Here is a 12,881-nt window from a genome sequence, read left to right as displayed (position 1 = left end):
ACTGAAGCTGTAGGTAAGCAACGTGAAACAGTTACTGAGAATAGGCGTACACACTGCACTCCACTAGATAACTGAGTGGTCGTTTCTCTCTCCTCTACCTATAGCAAGTCTATGTCATTCTGACGTATCTTCCTCTCCGTTTCGGCGAGCGGTAAGCACCGCTCTTCCGCTCCGAAGGAGCGCGTGCGCTCGTCGAGCGCTGTTTGTGCAGGCCTGCTTTAAAGAGAATGCCAACAAAGATGAGAACCCCGAGAATGAAGATGGTATTGATGATTGTTTTTCGCAAATACGATGATAGTGGTGGTGATAATGATGATAATTATGTTTATGATTGCAGAAAACTCAATTTGCGTGTACAAGAGTAATGTACACCTGGATCGCGAGCATTGAGGCTATTGTCTGAGATGGGCGTTGGTTAATTCTAATAAGTAGCGCGGCAGTTAATTCGATGAAGCCAAGTACTGGGTTGGTGTCAGGTAAGAGCAAGGTTCCATCACAGAGATGGGATAGTCTGAAAAATTTATTCGTGAATATTCTCATGAATGGTTTGACATAAAACGCCAACAGAAAAAAATTCCTTCAATTCATAAGTAATAACATAGGAATACCGAGCGACTTGGTTCAGATGGTAGCGTTTGGGACTCGCATTCGGGAAGTTCCGGGTTCAAACCCCGTGACCGACCAATCTGACTGGAGTTTTTCATGGTTTCCCTCAGTCACAAAGACAAATGCCGGACTTGAAATTTAGGGTTAAGTTTGGTAATATTGTGATATGTGAAATGTTGTGATAGTCCCTTTTGAGAATTTGTTACAATTTTACTGAGCGAGAGGAAGAACGGTTTTTTTTTGCGACAACGTATTAAGGGAATGTTCGTGGACAAGTTTCTGCACAAAATCGGTCCTTCTCTCGCTCAGTAAAATTGTAATGAATTCTCAAATAGTACTATCACAATATTACTCGTATACCAACCTTTACCCTACATACCATGATTCACCACCGCCACAATTACGAATATCATAAATATTAATTAAAAAATCGATAATCAGTTACATGAACACAAGGCATCTACAAAACACAATAGAAACAGGAACTCAACAATAGTAAACACGGCCTACTGGTATACCCACAGATCCTAAACACGTGATATGACCACATATGTTAAAGCATGTATAAATAAACTTAACAAAAAATGGGAATGAAATAATTGCTAGCACTTCCTATCCGTAAAAGTTACAGAATGATGGATGAGATACTTTACTGTCAATTTGCAAAACTATCAGTTGTCTCCGATTGTCTCGTGGTTGCTATACTGAAGTTTGACCCAGTTTTGTGGGTTCAAATACAGCCGAGTGCCAAGGATTTTGAAAAGAGATAGAAACTTTAACATGACTTAATCAGGAAGGAAATAAATCTCTTGGTAATGTGACAGATTTCCTCCACGTAAGAGAACCACGTCTCTCATAAATGGTTCCAGGTAAAATTCGTCGGCTACTTCCGGACCACGTGGAATATTGATACAGTTAAAAATGTCATTAAATAAAATATTACAACTAAACATATACATAGCGACGTTTAAAAGTTAAGAAATAAATACTTTACGCAAACTATGTAGGTGAATTTATGAGATTCAACAACTATGCACGAATATTTGTCTTGTATTGAGTATCGATATTAACCCTTTGTGCTGTACTAATATAGGCCTATTGTAAAACTCTTCTGTATACAGGGTGATTCACAAGGATTTACCGTCCTTTACGGAGCTTATTTCCGAAGACATTCTGAGCAAAAAATGTCATATAAACATTTGTCCTAATCTCAATATTTACAGGGTTACGTTTCGTTATTGGAACGCATTGCTGTGAACGCGCGATCTTGGTCAGCGTGCAGTCAGCAGCCAGCGCGAGCGCTACGGAGATCAAAGATAGCCGTATGCAGTTACGTAGAGCGAAAAGCGCCGTTCACAAGTGGACGGCGACATTTTTTAAAATTTATTGTAAACTCTCCAAGACTGTAAATTAGGATGCAAAATAGAACTGCAAATAATTAAGTCGGTGGAAGTGGTGTGATTTGTAATAATTGTTGTGATAAATGCGTAAGAATAATGTAATTTTCTAGTTAAAAACAGAAAAAAGATGTCTGTACGAAGCAACTAAGGAGTTCACAGCACATTTTTATAAAGGAATGATAACTTATATTATTCTTTTACTTTCAAAACAAAGAAAAACTTATTTTACAAACAACTTTAAATTAGTATAACTCTGAAAATATTGAGAATAGGAACTATGTTTATGTGACATTTTTGCTCAAAATGGCTTCAGAAATAAGCTCCACAAAGGACGGTAAATCCTCGTGAATCACCGTGCATATTTCAACTATAGTGTGACTATAATTAAGACTTTATAGTACTATTCAGATTTCTTAACATGTTCCATATTTTAGCTGTGAAGCGATTTACGGATACTATGAAATATAAATAAATACAATACAATACAATACAAAGAATAATGCTGAAATTGATCAGGAAAAGAAAAATAAATTCGCTAGGCTACTGGCTAAAAAGAAACTGTCTACTGAAGGATGTAATGGAAGGACAGGTGAACGGCAGAGAAGTTCGGGGCAAAAGAAGATATCAGATGATATACAAAATTAAGATACAATAGGATGGCAGGAAAGAGGGAATATTGGAGAATGCTACGTTTGCAATGCCCTTGGGCAGAAAACTATGAATCAATGAAAGTAGTCCTATCCTTTAGGCAGGGAATTTGGACAGTAACACAAATCAAGAAGAAAATTAATCCAGCCTACTGTAAAGAAAATGTCTTCTGGATGGTAGTTCAAGAAATGTAATAATGACTATCTTCGCTAACGTGGCCACTGATTTGTTGCGAAACATAAAACACATAATAAGAAATTGTGCCGCATTCATGATATCGATTTCTTTACATATTTTCTCTCAGTCTGTCATTAACTTAAAGTGATTGGTCAGACTACCACATACAGTACATTCTATGTGTTATTCAACATAAAAGGTATCTCAAATAAACGGACTTTTTAAATTTTCTCAGAAAATTTTTCCTTTTGATGCTGTCAACAATTTTTGACCGTCAAAAACATGGATCGATGGAATAGATCTCAACGAGCAATAGCTGTTAAAGCGTTTTATAAAAATGGTGGTAGTATGACTGCTGTTGAAGAGAATATCGGCGTTATTTTAATATCGGAAGAAACGGTCATGTCCCACGGTAACATCTGACAGATATGCCAACATGGTAAACACATTATTCATAGGGAACTTGCTAGATTCCCTACACAGAGGTCATATTGGTTCCAACCAGATGGAGCTACGTCAGTGAGAATTTCTATGCAAGCAGTGCGCCAAATTTTCCACAATCAAGGAATGGTGACATTGATTGGCCTCCAAGGTCCCCAGACTTAACTGCGTGTGATTATTTCCTATGGGGGCTTTGAAAAGCAAAGTGTATGCAAGTCGGCTAGACACCATTTAAGAGCTCAAGAATAACATCCGTGTTGAAATCTAATCCATCCCTATTGCGATGTTGGAACGTGCCGGGATTGCTCTCCACCGCAGGCTCTCTGAGTGTGAACATCGGCAATGTCGTCATCTGCCGGACATAATTTTCAAAACTTTAATGCGATTGATGACAATATGTAATGTTACAATTCTTTTATTTTTATTTTCTGTCTCATACAACGTACGGTATTAATTTTATTGTATTTAGAAAAGCCCGTCTATTTGAGACGCTTTGTATTACTGCGCCGGCTAGAAACATACGTTCTTTGTTCATTGATTCGTAAGAATAAATTGTTTGGAAAATTGCTGGATAAATAACATAACGTACGAGTACTTGAAGGAAATGTAATACGCATGATGAATTCTATGTTGGTTATTATTTATATAACCTGACAGATGTGTTATTTAGTTAAATTTGCTGTCTGGCACTCACAGAACACCAATAATGAAGAAATAGTGCGAAGGGTTATCCACTGCGGTCTATACACACACACACACACACACACACACACACACACACGTAGTAATTGAGCTGTAATTGCTAATGCACGTTTGATGAAAGCAGCACTCTATCAAAGCAGTGTATACAAACGATACTATGCAAATTGTCGGTGAAATCTAAAACAATATTCGGATGTTCGTCTCTAAAGAAAATTCTATTTAACAGTAAAATTTGCTCATGAATTTACGCGCTACATGTTGACAATTCTACATGTGATTCTGACAATTACAAAATTACACATCGCCGCAATATAATGCCGTGTTTGAAACCTACATTTACAACTACTGAAGTGAACTATATTGTTGACTAAATAGTCGGATGTGACGTCATAAGTTAAGATCCTCGGCGCGAAGTCACATTCTTAGTCATAACATGGCCAACATTGAACAAATTCATATTATAAATTCACGTTTAACAGGGGTTTAATATAGCCATGCCTTTGTTTTTTTTAGAACGTTGAACATATTGTATTCACATTAGGTGATTGTCAAGATGGCCATGACTAGACCATGATAACCACGTGACTCCGATTCGTGTCGAAGCCTGTCTTTCTCGTTAGCCACGTTATGATCCAAAGCTACATAGAGCATAGCAATCAAGTCCGTAGTAACTAGTAAGGGAAAATGCTTGCTGGATTGTTGACTTGTACACAAAACAAACATGGATACCTCATTAGTAATTGGGGTTATGAAATCTGAAGGTATAATGTAAGTGCATATATACAGTCTAGTATATACAGTCACGAAGCTTGAGTTGTGAGGGTGCTAGAAACAAATTACTATGCCGGTACTATTTCGCATTGTCTGTAATGAGAAGACAGTAGCGATCCTAGTGGTTAGCAACTATCTATGGATGCAATATTTACTACGTATTGAGCTTCGTTACTGTATATATTAGACTGTGATAACACGTTAAGTTTGAACATTGACATTGTTATTGCCTTTTTTTTTACATTTTTTAAATACTGTAATATTTCAGGCCCTTATCTTTTCCACATATTTCGAATGTTGATAGCAAAACGTAATTTTCATATAATATATTTTGAATATCTTTGACATTTCTACATCTTTTTACGTTTCTTTTATAGGGTCTGAGGAAATACCATTCAGTTCATGAACCTGAGAATCAACTTTCATGAACTGATCACTGGGAAACTGTTAATAATCGCAGAACAAAAATTTCCAAACAATAACAGCTCATAACATTTATTATTATTATTATTATTATTATTATTATTATTATTATTATTATTATTATTATTATCATTATTATTATTATTATCATCATTATTGTCGTACGAAATTAAAATGGATGTTCTAAAAACAAATGTTATATCCTTCACTAGGAAAGGTAATTCCTTCCAATTGCAGTTATAAGTTAAAACAAAATTAACAGAGGTGATAGTTGATCATGTTTGTGGGGCAATGATCTATGCAACTGTCAGTCATGTTGCTATTAAGTAATTTTTGTGGGGCAATGTTCTATGCATTGCAACTGTCAGTCATGTTGCTATTAAGTCATTTTTGTGGGTCAATGTTCTATACATTGCAATTGTCAGTCATGTTGCTGTTACTGTAAGTAATTTTTGTGGGGCAATGTTCTATGCATTGCAACTGTCAGTCATGTTGCTATTAAGTCATTTTTGTGGGCCAATGTTCTATGCATTGAAATTGTCAGTCATGTTGCTGTTACTGTAAGTAATTTTTGTGGGGCAATGTTCTATGCATTGCAACTGTCAGTCATGTTGCTATTAACTAATTTTTGTGGGGCAATGTTCTATGCATTGCAACTGTCAGTCATATTGCTATTAAGCCATTTTTGTGGGTCAATGTTCTATACATTGCAATTGTCAGTCATGTTGCTGTTACTGTAAGTAATTTTTGTGGGGCAATGTTCTATGCATTGCAACTGTCAGTCATGGTGTTGTTAAGTAATTTTTGTGGGGCAATGTTCTATGCATTGCATCTGTCAGTCATGTTGCTATTAAGCCATTTTTGTGGGTCAATGTTCTATGCATTGCAATTGTCAGTCATGTTGCTGTTACTGTAAGTAATTTTTGTGGGGCAATGTTCTATGCATTGCAACTGTCAGTCATGTTGCTATTAACTAATTTTTGTGGGGCAATGTTCTATGCATTGCAACTGTCAGTCATGTTGCTATTAAGCCATTTTTGTGGGTCAATGTTCTATACATTGCAATTGTCAGTCATGTTGCTGTTACTGTAAGTAATTTTTGTGGGGCAATGTTCTATGCATTGCAACTGTCAGTCATGTTGTTGTTAAGTAATTTTTGTGGGGCAATGTTCTATCCATTGCATCCGTCAGTCATGTTGCTATTAAGTAATTTTTGTGGGGCAATGTTCTATGCATTGCAACTGTCAGTCATGTTGCTATTAAGTCATTTTTGTGAGGCAATCTTCTATGCATTGCAACTGTCAGTCATGTTGCTATTAAGGCATTTTTGTGGGGCAATGTTCTATGCATTGCAACTGTCAGTCATTTGCTATTAAGTAATTTTTGTGGGGCAATGTTGTATGCATTGCAACTGTCTCTCATGTTGTTGTTAAGTAATTTTTGTGGGGCAATGTTCTATCCATTGCATCCGTCAGTCATGTTGCTATTAAGTCATTTTTGTGGGGCAATGTTCTATGCATTGCAACTGTCAGTCATGTTGCTATTACGTCATTTTTGTGGGGCAATGTTCTATGCATTGCAACTGTCAGTCATATTGCTAATAAGTCATTTTTGTGAGGCAATCTTCTATGCATTGCAACTGTCAGTCATGTTGCTATTAAGTCATTTTTGTGGGACAATGTTCTATGCATTGCAACTGTCATTCATGTTGCTATTAAGTCATTTTTGTGGGGCAATGTTCTATGCATTGCAACTGTCAGTCATTTGCTATTAAGTCATTTCTGTGGGTCAATGTTCTATACATTGCAGTTGTCAGTCATGTTGCTGTTACTGTAAGTAATTTTTGTGGGGCAATGTTCTATGCATTGCAACTGTCAGTCATTTGCTATTAAGTCATTTTTGTGGGGCAATGTTGTATGCATTGCAACTGTCAGTCATGTTGTTGTTAAGTAATTTTTGTGGGGCAATGTTCTATACATTGCATCCGTCAGTCATGTTGCTATTAAGTCATTTTTGTGGGGCAATGTTCTATGCATTGCAACTGTCAGTCATATTGCTAATAAGTCATTTTTGTGAGGCAATCTTCTATGCATTGCAACTGTCAGTCATGTTGCTATTAAGTCATTTTTGTGGGACAATGTTCTATGCATTGCAACTGTCATTCATGTTGCTATTAAGTCATTTTTGTGGGGCAATGTTCTATGCATTGCAACTGTCAGTCATTTGCTATTAAGTCATTTCTGTGGGTCAATGTTCTATACATTGCAGTTGTCAGTCATGTTGCTGTTACTGTAAGTAATTTTTGTGGGGCAATGTTCTATGCATTGCAACTGGCAGTCATTTGCTATTAAGTCATTTTTGTGGGGCAATGTTCTATGCATTGCAACTGTCAGTCATTTGCTATTAAGTCATTTTTGTGGGGCAATGTTGTATGCATTGCAACTGTCAGTCATGTTGTTGTTAAGTAATTTTTGTGGGGCAATGTTCTATGCATTGCAACTGTCAGTCATGTTGTTGTTAAGTAATTTTTGTGGGGCAATTTTCTATGCACTGCAACTGTCAGTCATATTAATGTTAAGTAATTTTTGTGGGACAATGTTCTATGCATTGCAACTTGCAGTCATGTTGCTGTTAAGTAATTTTTGTGGGGCAATGTTCTATACATTGCAACTGTCAGTCATGTTGCTATTAAGTCATTTTTGTGGGGCAATGTTCTATGCATTGCAACTGTCAGTCATGTTGCTATTAAGTCATATTTGTGGGGCAATGTTCGACGCACTGCAACTGTGTCATGTTACTATAAAAAATAGCATTTCAGAATGTTAATGGCTACGTTCAAAAAGTCTTCGATTACAGTGGTTACAGTGCTAGGCACTATACTCGAGATTTACGGGTTCAAACCCGGCCAGCACCTTAAATATTTTATGCGTAGTACAGTACTTCTAATGGCTTCCATCGGAAGGGAAGGAAAGCTGTGGGTCCCGTGTCATAGATTTACGGCACTTAAAAAGGAGCCCTGTCCCTATTAGAGTGCTCCGTATAAAATTCATCGGTTATCTCTCACCAATGTTGATTTTCAATGCGGAACGACATCATTCTGATATAGAAAGCGTTGTAAAGTAATAATATATCAAAAACTAGTATAAAAACACAAATATCTGTGCAGCCATATATAAAAGGTCCACCAGAACAAAACAACTCTAGGCATATCGTGTACTGTTGTATATACTGTAGACTATCAATAAAATAAATATGAATTGAACTTATTTTTACGAATCTCCGTAGGTAACATAACATACATATTGATGTATGGCTCAAAACATGACTAACCAGAAAGTACAAACACTAAATTAAAAATCATAAATTAGATATTCAATAAAATTTAAGGGAGCAATATATTACATACTATATATTATGCAAAGTAAATAATCCATGTTGAAGTAAACATATTAAAACAAAATTATCCTCTAAAGCTTATACGAGTAGTAAGAGAAGAATATAAAGAGAACATGAATAGTTATGGTTCAGATAAAGTAGCTGTATCAGGATTGGCATCCTTGGTCCGTGCGTTTTGTTTACAAACATTAACTAGTTGTCCGTGTCCCCCAGGCAGTTCACTGATGTTTTAGCTAGATGGTGGGGAGCGGTCCTCCCAGCGGGTAGAGTTTTAGCTAGTGGAAGGGGGTAGTGTTCTGAAGCAAGTCAAGCTATTCTTTACAGCTATACAGCCTATCCTGACACAGCTACTTTATCCGAACATTATTAATAATTAACATCGATAAAAATGTCTTAAGAAAAGTAGAATCTGTATGTTCACTTAAGAGATGCGACGATTCCTTTTTGAGACAGAACAGGCATGAAATCTGATTATTAATGTATTCTAGCAAAGATAGCATTTTTTTTCCTTTACAGACAATTGTAATTTTACGAATAAGGTCGTTCAATTCACTTGTCAAATATACAGAGTAATTCGCAAAGTTTTACCGCCACTTAGGGAGGGCTTTCCTGAGGTCAAACGAGGTAAAAAATGTAAATGAAAAAGTAATGTCGGACTTATAGTTAAGTACCTACAGGTTATTAAAAAAAGGTCGTTCAATTCACTTGTCAAATATACAGGGTAATTCGCAAAGTTTTACTGCCACTTAGGGAGGTCTTTCCTGAGGTCAAATGAAGTAAAAAATGTAAATGAAAAAATAAGGTCGGACTTATAGTTAAGTAGCTACAGGTTATTAAAAAAAAAGGTCGTTCAATTCACTTGTCAAATATACAGGGTAATTCGCAAAGTTTTACCGCCACTTCGGGAGGTCTTTCCTGAGGTCAAATGAGGTAAAAAATGTAAATGAAAAAATAAGGTCCGACTTATAGTTAAGTAGCTACAGGTTATTAAAAAAAAGGTCGTTCAATTCACTTGTCAAATATACGGGGTAATTCGCAAAGTTTTACCGCCACTTAGGGAGGGCTTTCCTGAGGTCAAATGAGGTAAGAAATGTAAATGAAAAAATAAGGTCCGACTTATAGTTAAGTAGCTACAGGTTATTTAAAAAAAAAGGTCGTTCAATTCACTTGTTAAATATACAGGGTGATTCGCAAAGTTTTACAGCCACTTAGGGTGGGCTTTCCTGAGGTCAAATGAGGTAAAAAATGTAAATGAAAAAATAAGGTCCGCCTTATAGTTAAGTAGCTACAGGTTATTAAAAAAAAGGTCGTTCAATTCACTTGTCAAATATACAGAGTAATTTGCAAAGTTTTACCGCCACTTAGGGAGGACTTTCCTGAGGTCAAATGAGGTAAAAAATGTAAATGAAAAAATAAGGTCCGACTTATAGCTAGTTAAGTAGCTACAGGTTATGAAAAAATTGAAAAAAAAATCTTTTGTCTTTTACTTACGAATATATGTAGGCCTATTTGATTGAAAATGATGAGCTATTTTTTTTTCACTGTAAATAATCTAGCACGTTTCAATAAAAGCAGAGTTTATATTTTAAAACTTCCTATATTAATATGGTTTGTATGGTAGAAGAACCCATACAAATTGAAAAGTAATCAAAAACTACTACAGTTTCATGTATATCGCTTAATAGTGGTAATGATTCATAGTAAATATAGGGCCATCATTTTATTTTTACTTCAATTTTTATTGTATCCGAGTTTTTGAATGTACTTCACTATCACCCCCTCTACTAGTAAACTTCCAACTGTTCTCCACACAGAACCAAGGCCGCATATGAGTTCTGAATATAGTACGTTCCAGAAATATGTTCGCACAGGTACTGTCGTCCGTTTGCTTACGTCGCATCCCGGTTTCTCCCACCCGCTTCTGCTCGCCCCTCTGTAAAGGCTAGTAGCTGGGCTGTCTTAGCTCTTTTCTGAAAACATTAATTGGTGTTAGGAATTGGACGTCTACGTAATATTATACAACTGTTTAAAATAACTTAAATAAAAGGGCCTCGTTAAGTAATTAACTCTCACATGATTTCTCCTCTTTCTACAACCCTACGACAGAACACCTTGGACGGACAGTAGATAGCATGTCTGAGTAATTTTATCTTTTCGGATCGGACAGAAGTGAAGATTGAATTTACAGCATGTAAGGTACGTACTTTTTTTTATAGAATAGGTACAGAATTATTTCAACATGAGTTACTCGTACGAAGGACGAAACTGGTAATTGGAATTAGATACAATAATCTATAGTGCGATAATATGCACAAAAGAACTGAAGTCTGTATCGAAATGAACGGCCACCATTTTCAAAAATGTGTTTAAATATCTATATTATGATTATTTTTCAATTTAACTTCATTCTCTATACTGTACGCTAATGTGCTGTAGACAGTAGGCCTATAATATACACTGCATAATGAATAGGTCCGAATGGATAGTTCAGTTCGTGAGTAAAAACACTTACTGTTAATAAAGTACTGTATTTTGATTATACAAAAGCTTAATGAAATTTATCAAACACAAAATCGCGATATTTCCTAGCTTACGTAAATGGATGAACTACTTTTCTTCCCTCCTATACCTAGTAAAGTGATTTGTTTGTGTTTTACGCCAGTATCATCGAACTCCAGTCTTGGAAGGGGGTAGCGAACGGTGTTTCCGGTTCTCTAAAGGTATAGCCAGGTTAATATTAAAAATGTTAGTAAAAATAAAATGATGTCCCTGTATTTAAAAACTTCCTATATAAGTATGGTTTGTATGGTAGAGGAACCCATAAAAATTGAAAAGTAATCAAGAACTACCACAGTTTCATGTATATCGCTTAATAGTGGTAATGATTCATAGTAAATCTAATGTTATAGCCTTTTTTAATTAGGCCTACCTTACGTTAAGTTCTAAACAACAAGGTAGAGTTTACCAAACAAATAACACAAGTGCCGTCTGCTTCCCTTTCCAATGAGGACGCCACTGTACACTGTCAAACACTCGCCAACCAGACATGTGCCCGCCGTCGTACTGGTTTCATGCGTCGTTGTTCCAGCACTCAGGCTTGTCAGGATTACGATGTTGCTATGGCGACCGTGACGGGATGCGGCGGCGGCAGCGGCGGCAACGGGGGTATCGCTCGTGCTTGGGCACCTGTACGTAGGAACCATGCCAACTTGCGCGCACAATTGAAGCCTAAGAACTCTTCACATTCGACAGCACGTAACATTGAATTCTAATACCTTATTCGCGTAAAATAATATCAATTTTAATTATATTTTTGTTCTATTTTTACTTGGGCTAGATAAGTATAACGGATCACACAGTACAGGTAACCTTTTCAGGTCCTGAATTTAAAAAAAATAGCCTACAAGTGGTTATTAAATATTGCTGAAATGTAATTTCAAACACATGGTAGCAAAATCCAAGATTTTCACAATTCAATCACGTTAAACGATTTTCATCTCACATTTTTATTTACCAGCTTCTCGCATACAAAATCTTCCGGTGAGTTAAGAAACATTCTACCTCAGGCTTACTAAGAAATAACTATACTGCGCTACGCACTACGATACGCGAAAATAATAAATATATTTCAATAAATAAAATAACAGATGAAATAAATACAAAACGGAAGCGCTAAAAATGGTGGTGCTTCATTTCTTAATGAAAGAAAGACGAGATACTACACATATATGACAAAACTAACACACACCGCTAATTCCAAGTTGTGCACTCGTAATGTTTCCATCGTGACTTTCGCTTGTTTTAATGTGATCCTTGTCAGAATGAACTTGCTAGCGACGGCTTCGCGATGTAAACAAGAGCTGTGGACGATAGGCGCGGTGTTAGACTTGCTTGTCCCGGCGCGACGTCGCTCGGCACCTGTTCACGTCCATTGCCTGCTGCGAACTGGCGAGGCGGCGTCCTGGGGAGAGGCAGGCGAACGCCCCCCCCCCGCCGCGGCCCCCGCTCAGTGATCATCATCACTCCAGCGGGGTCACGTACGTATCCCGGTGTCTTCCACCCGCAAAAAGAGAAACCCATAAAACGGACAAATTATTATTATTTTATGCCTGGGGCACGAAACCAGTATAGCAGAGCGGGAGTCTGTTGTTGGGTCCCGCGGAAATGGCAATTCCACTCTGCAGCTTCCCCTCTTGTTTCCGACGATTTCAAATAACTCGTGAAAAATATTCACTTTCCCGTCCAGCCTGCAATAATTTTCCACCGTCGTATTTCTCATGGGAAATACAGGGAATTCCCCGAACGAGTCTATTGCTG

At 36.8% G+C, this 12,881-nt stretch overlaps 1 protein-coding gene across 4 annotated transcripts in view; it reads right to left on the bottom strand.

Moving 5' to 3' along the window:
• Positions 1 to 12,500, bottom strand: part of LOC138697602 (endoplasmic reticulum aminopeptidase 1-like) — a 248,723-nt gene extending 236,223 nt beyond the window's left edge. For 3 of the 4 annotated variants that reach the window (XM_069822984.1, XM_069822983.1, XM_069822987.1), the window contains exon 1: positions 12,313 to 12,500. The gene's annotated coding sequence lies outside the window, so the exon portion shown is untranslated. Of the gene's footprint in view, positions 1 to 11,493; positions 11,693 to 12,312 lie in introns of those variants that run through there. The other variant, XM_069822985.1, reaches the window with a different exon arrangement.
• Between the last annotated feature and the right edge of the window lie 381 nt (positions 12,501 to 12,881).

Source organism: Periplaneta americana, chromosome 4 (assembly GCF_040183065.1).
Source record: "Periplaneta americana isolate PAMFEO1 chromosome 4, P.americana_PAMFEO1_priV1, whole genome shotgun sequence".
Taxonomy (NCBI): Eukaryota; Metazoa; Arthropoda; class Insecta; order Blattodea; family Blattidae; genus Periplaneta; species Periplaneta americana.
Note: the sequence above shows the minus strand (reverse complement) of the source record. Positions and strands in the feature narration are given on the sequence as shown.